Source organism: Dipteris shenzhenensis, chromosome 22, assembly GCF_047967505.1.
Source record: "Dipteris shenzhenensis isolate YYH24624 ecotype China chromosome 22, Dip_SZ_1.0, whole genome shotgun sequence".
Lineage (NCBI taxonomy): Eukaryota > Viridiplantae > Streptophyta > Polypodiopsida > Gleicheniales > Dipteridaceae > Dipteris > Dipteris shenzhenensis.
This window is the reverse complement of record NC_141617.1, coordinates 46,274,520-46,289,206: the sequence shown is the minus strand read 5'-3', so window position 1 is coordinate 46,289,206 and position 14,687 is coordinate 46,274,520.

The following is a 14,687-nucleotide window of genomic DNA, read 5'->3' as shown; positions in this document are numbered from 1 at the left end:
TAGTTAGATGGGAAAGACTCTAGGTTTAGCTTTGCTAAGGCTCTTTCTGAAATGAAATCATGTGTACTACCATCATCATGTAGAATAACAACTTCTTTGCCATTAATGAAACCTTTCATCTTTAGAAGAGCCAATGGGTTTTGAGGCATGAAGTTGTGATGGGCTAATAAGTTAGAGTGTTGGGTGAGGTGGAAGTGGTGAGAGGGATGAGAAAAGAGGAAATGAAGGAAACATAGACTTGATTGGATCTCCAAAAAGTTTAAGAGAGTGATAGTAGCACAGGGGAGTGATGTTATGAGTTTGGCAAAGAGAGTGGTGAGATATGGGAAGTTAGAACTTAGATAGCCCAAGAAGTCCTTTGACACATTTTTTCCTTGGTGAAATGGGATCATCTGCTGTAGGGGTGGGATGGTGGACATGTCATTCCTTGTGGATAAGATTGAGGGCCTTTGTAGTAGTAGTAGAAAACCACCAATGGCCTTCAAGGGAGGACTGCCCATGAGGCATACATATGGAATGAAAGCATCAACCTTGAGTGTAGTAAACCCTACATCAATGGATAGGAAAAAGAAGGAATTTTTATCTTCTATCATGTCTTCAAAATTTTGCACAAAACTTTTTCCCCTATGGAGCATTCCCATGTCATGGCTGGGTGAAGATAGGATCTTGAACTAGACTTTCCTCCATTGCATTAGTGTCATTCTCTAAGATGATGTTGTGCTTGTAGGGTTGCACCAACCTCTTAGTAAATTATAGTCATGCACTATAATGGGACTTTATTTATTGTTTCATCCATTGCCTCATTGGTCTATGCTAGGTTGATTGGAGTTCTAGGTTATAGATTGTAACTCTATGGGAGTGCAGTTCATCTGATTTCTCCTTATGGTAGATCTAGATATAAGCATAATTAACCTTTTTCATTTGTAAAATGACCTGTTTTCATTGAGGAATGACTTCACTAGTACTTGACCATTGCTTCGAGACTTGGGCTTGAGTAGTGGTTGCTTGTAAATTAGTGGCAAGTTGTTCTTTGAGTAGAAGGCATTTCCTTGTGAGCTCCTCAATGTAGAACATGGGCATTGCCTCATTTTTTTCAAACAAGTGTGAGCCTCGCTTGCACAAGTTCCTCTGTTTGCTGAGCATGTATTGAGGTCAAGTAGTCATTGGAGGTTTGTAGGATTGTCATAGCATGAATTGCTATTGATAGTTGTATTTGGCTCTGCTAGAGATTGGAAGTCATGTCAAGCATTGCTTTCTCCTTAGCCTAGAGAGCTTGCTTCATCCGCACTTCTTCAAGCTCTTTCTCAACAATTTGGGCCCAAGAGCTGTGACCTCTATCTGGATATTTTGTAATTGGATTTGGATTTCTACTATAGGTTAGCATTTCAATTTTTGGATATGCTCCTCCTTGGCCAACCTAGTAAATATTTTTGACATTTGTTGCATCTATTTAGCTTGATGTCAGGGGATGGCAGTGTCAAAATTGTTAATACATCTAGTGCCTATGCATCCACATTGAGCTTGCTGTGTTGGTTGGGGGTTGCTCCATCTAGTTTTGACACTTGGGTGTAGGAGTCCTATTGTTGAGCTTACAATAGAACCCTTTGTGGCTCATTGAAGTCCATGACCTTGGATGGTTGTAGGCTCTGGCTCTTATTGCTATTGGATATTTGTTGGTTGCAATTGTGCATTGAGATGTAGCATATCCTATTGCAACTCTTCATTCCCTACCTTTAATGTAGGTAGTTGTTCCTTTGGGACATCCTCACTGGGTAATGTAGCATCAAGAGACAATTGTGACTATTCACACATTAGTGACAGGAGGATGCCCAAATCCTCAAGAGGTCTTAGTGGCAATGGTAGGTCCGTTTCCTTTTTCTAAATCTTTGTATTGACGATTAATGCCAGCAGGTGGGGAATTTCACATTTTTGGACACATGAACCATTGAGGTCTTTGTTAAGAAGAGGACCAAATGCTAGATCCAGTCTTTTTTTAGCTTCCTAATGAGTAGAACAAATGCACAGAGTGGAAGGGATCAATTATTCCACACTTGATACACAAGATTATGGATATAAATGCAACTAATTCCTTGAGTTTATGGTCTATGATTGTATGAAGTATTATTCCATCCCTATGGAACTTGGAGCCCAAGGAGAGGAAATGTTGAATTTCTTAAAACTTGGCATTGGCAGGCCTTAAGGAATATTTTTCACTTTTAATTAAAAGTGAAAAAGCCTTTTGGATTAATATAGTATCAATCTAAATATTGAGTGGTCTCTAATTTATAATGATGGTACTGTATTTTTTAGCATGTTCATCCCTGGTGTGAAATGAGTGCAGGAATTCCTAGATATATGCTTTCATAGTAGGAGTTTCCTACAAGGATTATGGGCATTTGAACAAAGTTCCGCGAGTCCCCTTTGACCTAGGAAAGCTTGTGTAGCATTGGAAAGAGCGTATGTCAAGGGAGGTGGCCATATAAGTTCCAAGGACTTGACTGCATCAACAGTCTTGCAAAGGGAAGGAGACTTGGGCTGCATTGGTACTTCTCCTAGCTCCATGTCATGCAGTGAATCTTCATTAGAGCTATCACTCTACACCACAAATTCTTGGGGTCACATTTCTTGAGAAGAGGTAGATGCCTGTGAACTTGGGTAGGGGTCTCATCAATAAGCTACAGATTCTTGTGTTAAATCTTCTTTAGCTTTGGTATTTCTTCCCGGCTTGCATCCATTTTTGATAGGAGTTGTATCTTGGTCATTAACTTATAAATCAATTTGTATGCAGGTGTGATAGTTGTGCATGAGGAAAATGTGTGTGTTATGAAAGATGTGAATTCATGATATGCTTTGAGAGGGGGAAAATGAAAGTGTGTTATGAAAGATATGAATTCACGATATGCTTTGAGAGGGGGAAAATGAAAGTGTGTTATAGAGTTTTTATTGATGCAATTTAGTATGTGCTTATGCAAAATTATTGAAGTGCATGTGACCTAACAGGGACTTACTATATGCTTATTTTCTAGAAATTCATAGGACAACTAGGACCCAATCATCTCCTCTAGGCCCTAGGTCAAAAGTGATTGGGTCTATCTATATGTGCAAAAATGTACATATGCAAGTGAGTGCATGTGCAACAATCTAGTGCTAACTAGGGGAGATTTGAGACTCCCAAATCTCTGACATTGTCAAGGGTGGCTTGCATGCTATCGTGGAGGAGTCGCAAGTTGTTGTAGTAGTGCTTGAGTCCACTTCCATTGATTGTTGAAGTGAACTAGACTCCATCAAGTGTCTCTAGTAGCACAACTCTAATTGGATTAATCATTTTTTCTTTGTAAGGCCCTTGACCTAGATATTTGAGCCTGTCCTTATGGATTTTAGCATTATAGAGGAGGACTAGGTCGCCTTCCTTGATATCTTTCTCTTTGAGGATTCTACCAACCATGCTTTTCTTCTTTGTTTTTCAGCTGGCATGGCTTAGTAGGATTCTAATCGCATTTCTGTATGCTTCTCTGATTGGTATATCCTTTCTTGAAGGGACTAATGATCTCCCATACATTCTTACACTAGTACGCATAGGCTTGGTATGACCACTATCTCTAGTCCATGCACCAATTGAAAAGGCATAAATCATGTACTGACCTTGAGTGTGGTTTGATATGCCCATAAACTTGCATCTAGTTTTTCCACCCAGTGAGATGAATTTGGGTCTAATTTCTTGTTGAGGACGATGCATAATATTTTTTTAGTGGATTCTACTGGTCCATTACCTTGGGGATAGTAGGCTATACTTTTTCTATGGACAATTACAAAGCAAGTCAGGTCCAGGAATACTTGGGCACCCTTAGAATTTGTGGAGGAGGAAGCTCCATGAAGATCTTGATTTTATCCATGTTGGTAGCAATCCCATGTCTAGAGAATATATGCCCTAAGTCTACTCCATGTGTGACCAAGAATTTTCATTCTAGAGGATTCAAGGAGATGCCATACTCTCTGCATTTTTTCAATACATCTTCAAGACATTTCAGCTGATCCTAATTACTTGAATGTATGCACCATCTAGGAAGACCTGTAGAATTTTGTTGAGAAATTCCTTGAAGGCAATGTACATGACCCTTTGAAAAGCGGTTGGGGCATTGCATAATCCAAATGGCATGATTCTATATGCAAAAATACCCTATTCTATGGCAAAGTCTATCATTTTGATCTTTAGGAGGAATCTATGCATGGTTTTACCCACTGACCCCTCTAAGAAGCTAATATACTTTTGACTCAGCTACTCATTCCAAAATTGTTTCTGTCATCAATGGTGGTAAGGGGTAGTGATATCTGATTGTTGTTGCATTGACGTTTTTGAGATTCATACATATCCTTAGCTTCTTATTCTTCTTTGAAATAATCACAATCGGTGAAACCCAGTCGGTCTACTTGATCTCATAGATGAAATTGGCATCCAATACCTTTTTAAGCCCTTTGTAGACATGGGTGTCATACTTTGGGCTTGTTCTATAGGGTCCACATACATAGGTTTGGATCCTTCCCTAATAGATATTATATGTACTACACCTTTGAGGGAAATTCCTTTCATTTTCTTGTAGGACCAAGCCATACAATCTAGGTATTACATCAGTAGTACTTTTAGTCATTTTTCTTCTTCTTGTGCGAGTTGCTCACTGATGTATACAGGCTTCTCTTCTTCTCCATCCAAAGTAAGTTCCAATTTTCTTGTTTGGCAAAACCCTCTTACACTATAGGTGCTACTTCTCGGGAGGAAATGAGCCGAAAGCAAACAATGGCTTCCCTTGGGCTATCTATTTCCTCATGTCTTACTGTTCTAGGCATTTCTATTACTGCATCTCCCCTTCTATAGTTTTTTAAGTAATAAGGAGCTTCCCTTAGGTCCTCATGACATTGTGAAATACTTGCTTGAATACTAGTACTATTGATTGTTGTAGAGAATGTTTGATCCGTTTCAATGATGTCCTCTTGCTTTTCTTTTTGGAATGTATTCTCCATTTCAGTCTTCATTTGCATATTAGGTTTCAACTTAAGGAATCTTTTTTTCTTTGTAAGACTAGTGATGGATTTTCAATAGGCAACTTGTTCTCAAGTATTTGTTCCTCTGTGATGCATGTACTTTCAAGGCCCTTTGGATCCCATTGTAAATTTGGTGGTTCCAGTGCTTGGGTGGGCTTTGTCAAATGGCAGTGCCTCGATGGTCAAGTGGGCAAACAACAGTGACAATGGATTGCTACAATAGCACCGGTGTGTGTGTGTGTGTGTGTGTGAGAGAGAGAGAGAGAGAGAGAGAGAGAGAGAGAGAGAGAGAGAGGGGGGGGGGGGGGGGGATGAAGGAGAAAATGAAAGTGTTGTGAGAATGGAAAGGGGATGGAGGAGGAATGGAGGAAGGCAGTGACAGAAAATAACAAAATGGAGGGAGTGAGGGGCATGGCTAGCACCCAAGGTGGCATGGTTGCATGGGAAGGTAGATTGGTAGGGCGCACATGGTGCCCAAGGGAAATGGGTAGAGGAAAGCCTTAGGAGCAGTAGGGGTAGGTGGCCGATGTAGCGAGCGATGCCACCAGTGTGAATAGCACACGATGAGGTGCCATCAGTGTGGGTGGCAAGATTGAGGCAAAGGCAAATTGAGGTGGCACAATCAATGAGTGGGCAGTGGAGTGTGGCTCACGTGGATTATGGTAGTGTGGCCCACTACATGAGGCAATAGGGCACATGTGCCAAGGGGAAGGCAATGGTAAATGCCATCAGTAGGGTTGTACAACACCTGAGGCACTTGAGGCACATGATGCTAAGGATGTGAGTGGAAGGCAAAAATGAGCGAGCGGCAAACAGAGGGCGCCAACACTAACATATGGCACTGTAGAGGCAAGTGATGGCAGAGCGTTGTGGTGGAGGGCAGTGCAGGTGGTAAAATGACAATGCCTTGATGGCAGTGGCGAGAATGGTGGCAATGGCAGAGCACCATGACAGTAGTGCGATGAGAGAGAGAGAGAGAGAGAGAGAGAGAGAGAGAGAGAGAGATAGAGAGAAAGAGAATCATTACTAACTGATTTGGTTAACAATATGCCACTGCCAATTGCTCATGTCACTTGATGGATAGTGGCAAGTCCATACAACTAAGATTGTGCCTTGGAGCCAAATGGGCAAGAATGATTGTAAAGAATGAGGAAAGAGAGTGGTATAAAGAGAATACGGTTGGCCCTCATTTCAAAAGGTGGTATGTATAAAAGGCCAAAGTTTGACTTTGGTCTTCAGTTGTTGATTCTAAGTTTGAATGCCACGTATGCCCTTCCTCCTTTTTTATTCTCATTGCATTCTCCTCCCCCTCCTCTTCCTCTCTCCCTTCCCCCCCCTCCCTCTCCCCTTGCCCTCTTGTGGATTCACATTTGCATCAACTTTGGGAGCCATTGGAGTGATACCTATGGATCATTTATGCTTGCATAGCTCCCACGAGGAGTATCTTAGAGTAGGAGGGTCCATTGGCATTCCTTCAAGATTCCCATGAAATGTGAGTCATTGTTAGACTACATATTTTTTGCACTGTTGGCCGAGGAGTTCAAGGTATGCTTTTTCTTCATGTTCTTTGTTATATTCCCATTGCTAACCACTTAGTAGCTTAGTGAAAGGTGGCTGATTTTTGGAGTATAGGAAAGGAGAGAGTGGAAAATAGAGTGAGAAAGAGAGAGGAAAAGAATTTGAGTACTTTCTAGCTGCTTTTTGTGTTGTTTTGAGTGTTGAAAGTTAGGAAAAGTTAGTTTATAGCATTGCAATGCACTTTGTGTGCTCAAATATCAAGTAAAAAGCTCCAAAATGATGTTTTTTGGGACAAGTTCAAGGTCTTGGGAATGACAAACAATTACATCCTTGAAAAATACTCCAAAAGTTTTCTTTTTTTTTTGTTTTTCTTGTATCTTTCTTGTACTAGGTAGCATAGCAGGCCCCTAAAAAACTAGAAGAGAAAATCAAAATCTACTCCAAACCCCCAAATTTTTGTTTTGCATGTATATTGCATTGAAATAAATTTTGTTTTAAAAAAAAAATCACAGGGGCATTGCACCCATTGGGATGCTACCCCTTGACCCCACCTCGAAGCGAAATCAACCTAGAATTGGGCCTCAACTGTGCTAAATAACACATGTACTTGAGATTAAGAAGAGTCTTAGGATCTAGGCCTAAGCCTAAGGATAGTCCCTCAAATACCTGCTTGTCAACCTACACACCTAGAATTTATGGCTCAAAATCTCCCATTACCCCCACCTATACTGGCTTGTAAGGAAGAGGAGAGCAAAAAGAGCCCTAAAGGATCTTGGTGTGCTTTTTTACCTGAGTTACATTGGCCACAATAGATCCATCAACTCCTAAGGGACTCATATTATGCATCTTGATAGAAAAATCAACCTACCGCCATTACACCTTTTTAACCATAAGAGCTGTAACACCTAACCAAATTGAACTTGCAATTGATAATTCCATTAATACTAAGGAGATGAGTATAAATCCATCTCAAATTTGGGTAGATCCAACATCATATAGGTGCACCATGCCAAATACAAACCATGGAAGATGCTAGAGCAAGTAACAACCTCATGTCTTAGGAAACATTAAGACATCTCGGCCAGGTACTCCTTGAAGTCTATGATCCTAAAATTCAATCCATAGGAGGTACCTCAATTAAGGTTGTTGGTTTCTTTAATGATGGATGTTCCCATGGACAATCATGTTGTGCATTGCAAGTTTTATGTAACTCCTATTGGTACCTTAATAAATGCCACCATTATGGGTAGAAGTTGAATCCAAGATACTTATAAAGGTTATTTAGTGAGGAATCAACCCATCAAATTGCTACCAAATGGACCAACATTTAAGAATTGGCATCAATGTCTACTTTCCTCACTAGCAAATATGATAGAGAAAAAGAACAACCAAGCAAGTGTGGCTCTGAAAGGATCTACTAGAGGCCCAAGGGTACTTTGAAGGTGAATCAGATATTTGGATTCTAATGAAACCTCTACTTCAAAAGACACCCCATCATGGAAGCAACAAACCTTGACATTGAAGAACAAAATGATGCCATTAACAAGGAAGATACACTACTATTGGGTTTCCACAACACGATTAGAGGCCTAGGGATATTACCTTGGAAACACTTATATTTGGGTACCCAGGGAACTATGTGAAACAATATCAAATCCATCATCTTCAAGCATCAACAAAGAGCAGAAGAAAGGAGAGAGGCCAAAGCCTCTAAAATCATCATCATCAACAAATGATAGGCAATCATCAATTCAGGCATATCGATTATATGATTGGAGAGGGGATGAGTTTGATTGCTGTGTGAATCTAATGACATCAAAATGGATCTTGTGGCCCTTCAAGATTTTTTACCTTTTGTTTATTATCCCTGCCCTCCATCACCTAACTCCAAATCTCCCTCCTCTTTTTCTTTTTGTCTTAATCTGTTTGTTTTGCCTACTTTTTACTAGTACCCACTTAACCATTTGAGCCTCCCAATGTATTATCAGTTTTAACGTAGATGACTTTCTTAGAATCCAAGATGCTATAAACCTCTTTATCCATAGTCCTATTTTTAGGAGTTTGTAAGGTGTATTGTCAGACACTTTTGGATTTTATGACTTAGACAAATAGAGCTTCAGATCGTGCCACAACCTTATTGGGCTCAAAGAAACTTCCAAGAAAAGCCCTCCATGAAATGTATTCCGTAAAATGGATTTAAAAGAAGCTCTATGTAGAGAACCAAACAAAATATCATGCACAAATCTAGACACACAAACATGGCCTTACTATACTAACACTAACATAATAGAACCTTACATCAAGACCTACTAACACCTTCTTCCTACTAACTTACACTTAGATTTTTCTTTTTCTTCATCTTTCTTTTAAAGGTCATAAGTACTTAGCTCCAATCCACCCACCCAATGTTTATCCATTGCAATCATTCATGCCATGATGTGATAATTATAGTGGAATCTAGTGCTGAAATCATACATCACCAGACACAATACCCATCCCCAATTCCTTAAAAAAGTAACCCTTGAACTCCTATGAAGCAATGCAACCATGAAAAATTCCACAAGGACACAAAAGGACTAATCTTCAAGCACCCACCCTCCAACAATCATGAACTTTGCACAATCAATGGGACTAGATCAAGAAAAAGAAGGAGTGTAGGTTAACTAATTTGGTTAACAATATGCCACCGCCAATTGTTTGGTAATGCCACTTGATGGATAGTGGCAAGTCCATAGAGCTAAGATTGTGCCTTGGAGCCAAATGTGCCGAAGATGATTGTAAGGAATGAGGAAAGAGAGTGGTATAAAGAGTATAGGGTTGGCCCTTTCCTCAAAAGCTGGTATGTATAAAAGGCCAAAAGTTTGACTTTGGTCTTCAGTTGTTGATTGTTGCAAGTTTGAGGAATAGGAGCTCTCTCTTCTTTTCAAGAGTGTTGTTTATGTTCTTCTTGCTCTTCCCTCTTGTGAATGCCATGCACTCCCTTGCTCCTTCTTTCTTCTCATTGCATTCTCCTCCCCCTTCTCTTTCCCTTTCCCTTCTCCTTTGTCTCTTCCTCTCTTCTTTCCTTGTTGTGGATTCACATTTGCATCAACTCCAAGGACTATTGTAGACATGTGAAATAGTTTAACTTGGTGCCAAATCTTCTGCCATTTAAATAATGGTGGCAAAATTGGTGCTTCCCATAGCTCGTGCTTTCTTGCATATCCTGCTTGTGCTTCCTCACTGCTCTCCTTGTGGTCATCCTCATGTTCATGATCATGATCATGGTCATGGTGGTAATGGGGAGCAAAACTTATAACTTCAGAAGTTGGCACCCTGGAAGGGGCCAACTTTGAAGGTGCTATAGTTGGAGTGAGTTACAGGTGCCCTTTAAAACATCAATGTTTAGGAGCTTTATTGGACTTAGGTGGGGGCTCAAGTGCAATAGATGGAGACAGAGAAGGGCTTGGACTTGGTGCTTCAGCTTGTTTAAGACTATGTTGAAGGTATGACATAATTCAATTTCTCTTACTCTCTCAAATAAATTGTGGTTCAGCATGAGGTTCATCCTAGGAGAAGCGATTATCTTGGAAGTAGTAACCCAAACACTAGTACAATCAAGGTCTGTACAATTATGGGTGACTTTTGTGTTGATCCCTTAAATTTGTCCATTGTACAAACAGGCTCTGCATGAATCATAGCTCATATGAGAATGTGTATTATGAGACATGTAAAAAGGTTAAGCACAACAAGTTAGCCTAATTAGTCATGAAGACAAGGAAAAGATTGCTTGTTGTTTTTTAAGAAGATGCCATTTGCTAGCTATTGCTTAAACTCTACAACCTTATATTGAGATGTGTGACTAGGTTCTGAAGAATAGAGTTGAAAAGCACTAGAACTTTTGATAACAAAAATCTTGGTTGCTACAGGTCAAGGAAATCACACCATTTGAAAATGTGAAATATTTCCAAGCAAACCACTTGTCAAGGACAAATTCATTGACCGCTCCATAAACAACTCCACAAATGTCTCCTTCAAAAGACTTAGGTCTGTAGGAACTATGGAATCATTTGATGCATCAAGTGAAACCCCATGACAAAATGTGAAGAGGGTAGAGGAGAAGAGTCGAGATGAGGAGAGAGGGCATAGCTAGAGAGCACACCACAAATGACTAACTATACACTAGATTTCGTTGAAAATGTAGAATATATGCAAACTCATTCAGGGTTAGGGTTAGGGCATCTAACCCTTTCCTTTATACTACTCTATATGTGTTAGTGCTATGCACATGTAATCACATTATGTTGAGCGTGGTCTCTCAACACCTTTATTTAAGATCAACATCATGAAGTAGGCCTTCCCTCAAGATGATGATTCTGGGGAATCGAAGAAGGGCTGAGCATTACATTTCATCACACCTCTTTAATGGGAATGCCTTTCCTCTGAGTCAAACCAAGAGCTTGTCGGTGTTTCTCGAAAAGCTCTTTACTAAGTGGTTTGGTAAAGATGTTTGCAATATTATTTTTGCTATCACAATGCTGCAGTGTGATGTCACCAAGTAACACTCTTTCTCTGATGAAGTGCTCTCTGACATCAATGTGCTTTGTCTTTAAGTAAGTTGAAACATCGAGCGATTGCGTTCGAGCGAGCCCAAAGTTTGAGCGATGCTTGTGATGAACTTTTTCTAAACCTATAGTAGCAATAGTTTTTGACTAGAAATGGTTGAATCTACATGACACTATTAGAGATTGTTCTTACATATTTTTTATATGATTCTTGAAAACATACAAAGATAAAACTTACTATTGGGGATAACTCATAAATACATGAAAGTCAGCAATGATTCAATGAAAGTCAAATGAAAAATTATTGGCAACATACAAAGAGAAAACCTATTATTCGATAAACAATAAATCCATGCAAGCTAGAAATCATTCAATAGATACAAAAGGGGAAATGCTGCAATGTCTACGCCTTGAGGTAGTCACTCAAAATTTTGTAAGGTAGCATGTGTGAGTTGAATGGGTTTCTTTATTTTGTGGACTTACATACAAACAAAAGCAGTCCCACCCATGACATAGAAGCTCCTCTTAGAAAAATCCTTCATAAAAAAGTATTTGTAGCTCATTGATTTTTATGCTACCCATATGATTTGATCCATTTTGTACACGAAATGATCACATGAATAAAATGTCAAAACTATGGAGCTAATAAATTATTGATCACCTTATGACCATGATGCTAACAAAATATGGATCACCTTCATATGTCCATGACCATGTATGTGTGGGATGGAGGGAGGGAACCAAGGACCTGAACTCTATATGTGAAAATTTTAAGAAAATATAGAGTTTGATAAGGTTTGGCTCTGATAAAACAAAGATAAGTACAAACTTTTTAAAGATCTAGAATTTTCACACTCTAACATGATAAATGGATTCATTCGTATGCTTTCGATCATTTTGACTACAAACATGAGCATATTTGGAGTCTGATTGACCAAGTTATGGCCCAAATAAAATTGGCAGGAGGAGCCTCCCAGGAGGCACGATATCGCGGCCTCCTAGGAGGCTCCTCCTCCCATTATTTTTTGCCTTGATGAAAATGGAAACTTTACAAGAAAAACACATACTCTGACCCCTTTCTTCCACCCCTCCTTCTTCCTTGACACTTGCAAAAATATTGCCAAACATTTTCAGAAATTGTTGTTTGAATGTAGGACAATTGATTCCTCACAATATCATGGGTAGGACAATAACTGTAAAAGTAAGCAATGCACATTGCTTTTTGAACATAAATCATCACACTATAATGTCAATTTTATGAATGTCCTCGCTCGAACTGTAACCTCGCTCGAACGCAGTCACTCAAATTCTTGGCTTTGATTCATCAAAGTAATCTGTTTCTTACAATAGTCTTCTAAGCCATATAGCCTCATAGGTACCTATACTGAGTGCTCTATATTTTGCTTTAGTCGAAGACAAAGAAATAGTTGGTTGTTTGTTTGACAACCATGATATAGCACCTTGACCAAGGAAAAATGCAGATCCCTGTGTCGATCTCCTGGTCTCATGATCTCCAACATAGTCACTGCTGTCATAGTATCCATGCAACCTTGGATGTCTTCCTTTGTATTCTATACCAAACTGTCTTGTACCTTTGATGTATCTCAAGACTCTTTTGGTTGCATTCTAGTGAGACTCTTTTGGATTTGCCATAAACTGTGCAATTGAGCTTACTGCAAAACAAATATCTAGCTGTGTGCTCTCTCTCTCTCTCTCTTTCTTTCCTCCCCCTCCCTCTTTTCTCTCTCTAACTTTCCACCCCCTCCCCCCCCCTCTCTCTCTCTCTCTCTCTCTCTCTCCCCCCCCTCTCTCTTTCCACCCCCTCCCTCTTCTCTCTCTCTCTCTCTCTCTCTCTCTCTCTCTCTCTCTCTAACCCCTCCTCTCTCTTCTATCCCCTCTCTCTTCTCTCTCTTCTCTTCTCTCTCTCTCTCTCTCTCTCTCTCTCTCTCTCTACCCCCCCTTGCTGTCCGCTCCTCTCCCTACATTACCTAAAGGGCTAAAGCCCCTTAACTATTAGCAAGGGCTTATAAGCCCTTGTTGCAAAACATGCAGTGGCGCTCGCCAAGGGCAGGCAAACAATCGCTAGTGGTGGCGCAACCAGTGGCGATGCCCGCCCTGCCTCCTTCAGCCACCCGCCTCGCCTCCTTCAACCACCGCCTCCGCCTCCCTGCAACCCCCCGCCTCGCCAGCGATGCCTCTCCTCCGCCCTCCCTCCTATCGTCCTCCCTCTCATCCTCCACTTCCTTCTTCCCCTCCACTCCAAAGTCCCCTCCCCCCTCCATTTGTGAAACCCCCCCTCACACACTACCGCTGTCGTCATGCGACGCCCCCCCCATAGAGATTCATTTACTTCACTTTGTATACCCATTTGTTTGCTATGGCTTCTATCCTAGTGGAGGGTCGCATAATCCCCAAGTATTATTCTTGTACAAAGCATCCATTTCTTCATTCATAGCAGTTTGCCATTCTAGCTTGTCAACTGCATCTTTGAAGTACACTGGCTCTTCTGTAGCCATGATGGTAGTTGGTGGCTTCAACTTTAATTACTTTGCCTTTCTAAGCATATGTCAGTCTGGCTGGAGGTCTACTTTCCCTAGTAGACCGTCTAAGTTGCTGTGGTTCTTCTTGGGGTGCTTTTGGCAATTCTTGCTCTCCTTCATTAGCCTTTTCTGGAGATGACTAAGTAATCGGTGTGTCTATCTCCTATGTATTTGAGGTTTTCCATTCTGATTCCTTATCAAAGATTACATTTTTGGATATAATGACCTTGCCGTTGATGGGATCAAACAACTTGTATGCTTTGCTTTCTTCACTATAACCAACCATGATGCATTTGCGTGACTTCGTAACAATTTCCTGTGATGATCGTCATGTATGTGGGCATATGCTATACAACCAAGAATGCAAAGATGCCCAATGCGTGGCTTGTGTCTAGTGAATGCTTCATAATGTCATGCCCTGTATTAGTTTGGTTGGAGGCCGATTAAGCAAGTAGTTTGGAGTGGCTTTTGCTTCTACCCAATACTGATTCAAAAGGTGCTTCTCACTGAGCATTGCTCTAGCACTGTTTGCTAAACCACCATTCTTCCTTTTAGCTCTTGCATTCTGAGCTCTATCAAGCTTTTGAAATTGACATGTCCATATCTCTTGTGCCATTTTGCGGATAGTGGCATCTGTTGTGGTTGAGCTGACATGGCATGTAAATTTGGTACTATGGCTAGCATTCTAAATAAGCATCCTTCCTTGACTGCTTTTCCTACTAGCTCAAATCCTCTGGATTTGTCTCTAATCGTGCATTCATCTCCGTCGAAGATGACTCGGTAGTTGTGTTCCGTCATTTGACATACAGTGACAAGAGGTTCTTGCTCAGTTTCGGAACATAGAGTACATCTTTCACCAATCCTTTTGTACAAGTGAAATTGTTCATAGGGACAATGGCTTTCCCTTGAACTGGATTCGGTGTATTATCTACCATGTAGATGAATTTTTTTGACCTTCTAATGGTTTCATCTCTGTGAACCATTCCTGATGCTTTGTCATATGAGATGATGAACCGCTATCGATGTACCAAGGATCTTGATATGCTTG